Below are 4,536 nucleotides of genomic sequence, written 5' to 3' on the forward strand. Positions count from 1 at the left end.
ACTGATAGTGGGCAGCCAATCCTTGTGGTGCACGTCTCCAACCGTTTTTTCGCAGCCTATAAAAGGGAAGGGTTTTCTGCCCTCTGGGTCTCCTCTCCTGAAGCTGATCATCTATCTCTCGAGATGTATTAAAGCTATACTGCAGAAGGATCTGAGTGGCCTGCGTGCGTTTTGCTGGCGAGATGGTAGCATGGGTCATCTGGTGCTGGAATCCCGGGAATTAACATGGCCTGCTTTGGGGAGAACCCCCGGAGACGGGGCGGATTCAGAACTGCAGGGAAAAGGTAAGTTTGGAGAGATATATCTGATCGTGAACCTCTTATCCCTTTTGATTTTGGTCTTCACCCTAAGAAGGGGCGGTAGAAACTCTAGTCTTGTTTGCTGTCCACCGAGGCTGTTGCTGAAATTTGCTATCCATTGAGGCTGGTGCTGAAAATTACTATTCATCGAGGCTGGTGCTAAAATTTTCTGTCCATTTAGGCTGGTGATGAAATTTTCTGTCCATCGAGGCTGGTGCTGAAATTCTTATTTTGTCCATCGAGGCTGGTGTTGAAATTTGAGGTGTGGTCAGTCCGACGTAGATAAGCGGCAGCACCAAGGTATCTTGTAAGCCTCCTGTAGATAAGGGAACAGAGCACCGTGTTTACTTTCGGCTTTGCTTAAGGAGTACCATAAGTTGGGCGTAGATCAGCCACAGGTACTCATTCTATCATTGGCTCTTCACAGTTAGTGATCACCGCATTACAGGCAGTGCTAAAGCAACGCGATCTGCAGGTCACCTCCCGTAAGCTGCAGAATTTTGTTAAGGAGGTGGATCGCGTTGCTCCCTGGTATGCCTGTTCGGGGTCTCTAACTGTAGTCTTATGGAATATGCTAGGAAGGGACCTTGACTGTGAGCATGAAGAGGGAGACTTACGCCTAGGCACCAAGGCAATTTGGAAGCTGATAAAAAACTGTCTAGAGGATGAAACCTGCCGACCTGCCATTGTGGAGGGACAGGGAACACTAGAAGAGGTTCAGGACAGTATGTCAGAAACCGAACGGAGCGAGAGAATAAGAGCTCAAAATAAGACATGTCTAAGAAAAAAAGGACCTCCCCGGGATTCAGAAGGAAGGGGAGAGAAAAAGAAGGGCAGTGAAACTGAGCCCTCTACTAAGAAAAAGCCTTATATTAATTTTTATCCTATCCATGACTTGGAGGCCTTAGAGATTGATAGTTCAGTGTCCGAAGATCTAGACCCCAGTGAGGAGGCTAAATTAGAGGAGGAGGCAGCAAAATATAAAGAACAAAGATATAACCCTGACCGATGGTCGCGATCAAGAAGTAACAAAAAGGGTAGCATATCAGCTACTGTGCCCACAGCGCCACCACTTTATGAATTGCAGTATAGTGCTAACTCTTTTTTTCCTCAGGAAGAGTTAAAAAAGATACAGATGGCATTTCCAGTCTTTGATACTGGGGAGGCGGGGCTTATGCATGTCCCAGTGGACTGTAAACAACTTAAAGAACTTGGTGAATCTGTCCATAACTATGGGGTCAGTGCCAATTTTACTCTGTTTCAGGTCGAGAGATTCGCCAATATGGCCATGACCCCATCAGATTGGCAAATGATAGCAAAGGTTACACTCCCTAATATGGGATAATATATGGAATGGAAAAGGGGGAGTCGACGAGGCTCTGCCCTTAACACAGAGAGTGGCTGTCTCCTTGGCACTCTTTACTCTTAATTTTTTGAATCTTGATGAACACGGCCGCACTGCGGATGATCGTCACTGTTCGGAACCAAACAGACCTAGAGAAATGATCAAATGGAAGGATGTCTTAACCGGAAAATGGAGAGGCCCGGATCCTATTTTAATAAGATCCAGGGGAGCTATTTGTGTTTTTCCACAGGAAGAAGACAATCCTCTTTGGGTTCCAGAACGCCTCACCCGAAGGATCTCTCCTTCAGAAGATGTGGACAAAAGAGGGAACACTGAAACAACGATGGATACTGACCCTTGTACTGGAGATCCTGGTTCCTAGTATATCAGGGGAATTGTGTTGGGTATTATGTCCACCTTTCCCCTGCCCATGCCTGTCATGCACAGTGCACAAGTGAGCAGTTTAAGCTTATTTAAAGAAAAGAGAGATTTTAGAATTTCTGCTATTATAGTTGGCTTGGTAGCAACAGCAGCAATAGCTGCCTCTATCACTGCTTCGGCCCTTGCCTTGTCTGCTACAGTTCAGACAACGCAAACCATCAATGACCTTTCGGCAAGAGTGACATCGGCCCTGGACAGGCAGGCCACGGCCAACTCCCAGATATAGGGAGGCCTCATGTTGGTAAACCAACGGATCGATCTGGTCCAAGAACAGGTGGATATCCTGTGGCAAATGACTTAGCTGAGTTGCGAACATAAGCTGCCTAGCCTCAGTATCACCTCAGTACAATTTGAGAATTTTATAAGAGCAACTAACCTGTCAAAGGCTTTGTTTCATTATTTGTTACAGAATTGGACCATAGAATTTGAACAGACACTCCGGGAGCTGAGGATCGCTGTCTTACAAGTCAATTCGACACGTCTTGACCTGTCATTGACGGAAGGACCTGGATTTCTGCAGCATTTTCCTACTTCAAGGAATGGGTGGGGGTGGATTTGTTTGGAGTGGGTGTGTATGGTGGAGTACTGCTCCTACTATGGATGATCTGCAAACTTAAAACCAAAACAAGGGGGGAACAGGATGGTAGCAACCCAGGCACTTGTTGCTTTGGAGCATGGTGCCTCCCCCAATATACGATTATTGATACTTAAGCAATAGGTCGCTGGCCGCTCAGCTCTTGCACCCCACGAGGCTAGTCTCATTGCACAGGATAGAGTGAGTGTGCTTCAGCAGCCTGGGAGAGTTGTACGGCTAAGCACTGCAGTAGAAAGGCTCTGTGGCATAAGATGAGCCTATTCTAGGGAGACATGTCATCTTTTATGAAGGTTGAGTGTCCAAGTGTCCTTCCCCCAGGAAAAAAACGACACGGGAGGGGACCAAAGCCCCTCTGGGTGAAGAGCCTGGGAGGAGGTTTTGTGTAAGGCCCCTATGCTTGCACACTAGGGATTTGACCTCTATCTCCACTCTCAGTACTGGGTGGCCTGTTGCTATTAAAATAAAAGAAAAGGGGGAGATGTGAGGAGCCGCCCTCACAGTAGCCTTTACAAGATGGTGCTGACATCCGTTGGTCATAGTAAAATGTGCGCAGGCGTCAGGGTATTGTTCCATTACCTGAGCCCTGCCTTTGTCGTGGTGTTAACTGACTGAGAGTGGGCAGCCAATCCCAGGGGTGCACGTCTCCAACCGTTTTTTCGCAGATTATAAAAGGGAAGGGTTTTCTGCTCTCTGGGTTTCCTCTCCTGAAGCTGATCATCTATCTCTCGAGATGTATTAAAGCTGTACTGCAGGAGGATCTGAGTGGCCTGCGTGCGTATTGCTGGCGAGACAGTAGCATGGGTCAAGGGGGGAAAGTTTGGGCAGACTATCTCACCGGAACCATCTCTCAGGGTCCCAACAGCTATGTTTATCCTGGGGACAGGCTGGCCGTGCTCGCGCAGGTGCTCTTGCAGCACCATGCACTACTGCTGCCACAGTGAGCTCCTGAAGCTTCAGACTTTCTGTGTCCCACCCTCGATGGTGGAGAAACTTGAGGGAATTGTACATTGAAAAGTTCCATCAGTACAAGCCACCTAGGAGAGGAGCAGAGTGAGGGAGCAGGAGTTATAGGGCCCCCAGAGAAACCCATCAAGAGTCAGGCTCAGCTGGGAACCAACCCTCGAGAGAACTTACTTGCTCAAGCGCAGTGCGCACGCAAGTGGTGTGATGGGTGTTAGCGGGTTGTAACCCCCACCTCACCTCCATAGCTGAGCCTGAGTGGTACAGCTGCTTGAGCTGGGGTCGCTGAGTGGAAAGTCATAATTGCCATGCAGGATCCTGGTGAGGACGACGCAAGTGGCAGTATAGGGGTTGATGAAGGCAGCAAGGATGGGCAGCATAGGCCTCAAGCCGCAGATGCCCAGGCTAGCTCTCAGAGTTTGGCGACTGAGGATGACCACGACAACTCCCCTCCTGAGAGTGGCCTACAGGATGCCTGCAGTGAGGCTGCTCCAGGCAACTCCTGCTCAGGGAGCCCTGTAGTATCAGGAATGTCAGCTGAAGAGGCAGCTGTCCTTCCTCAGGAAGAGCAGGTGCCACTTCTCCCTGGGCCCAGCGGAGATGCTGCTGCGACAACTGCAAGTCGACTCCTGGAGTTGTATCCTTTCCCGGAAGACACTTAGCAGGGCCTATGGGAAGATAGGAAGGATAAAACGAGAAACGGGGTGGGGGGCGGGGGCTTTTGAGTGAGTGAGCGGGAAGACTGACAGCAGGGTGGGGAAGAGACAGAGTGGTACACTCTGGGCTCTCCATCCAAGAAGTAATGTCGTGCTGGCAGGACAGGGAGACCTCTAAAGCAGGGAAGATTTCAGGGTGTAGGTGAAAATCTGAACTACTGGGGAGGTGGGAGGTGGGTG

General features: G+C 49.4%; 1 long non-coding RNA gene across 1 annotated transcript; it reads right to left on the reverse strand.

The window, feature by feature from the left end:
• Positions 1-558: 558 nt before the first annotated feature.
• Positions 559-4,298, reverse strand: Gm39521. Its single transcript, XR_878128.2, has 3 exons — positions 3,815-4,298; positions 3,516-3,714; positions 559-615 (listed from the first exon to the last, which is right to left on the reverse strand). It is a non-coding gene; the product is annotated as a predicted gene, 39521 (long non-coding RNA).
• Between the last annotated feature and the right edge of the window lie 238 nt (positions 4,299-4,536).

The sequence above is a fragment of the Mus musculus genome, chromosome X (assembly GCF_000001635.26).
Source record: "Mus musculus strain C57BL/6J chromosome X, GRCm38.p6 C57BL/6J".
Taxonomy (NCBI): domain Eukaryota; kingdom Metazoa; phylum Chordata; class Mammalia; order Rodentia; family Muridae; genus Mus; species Mus musculus.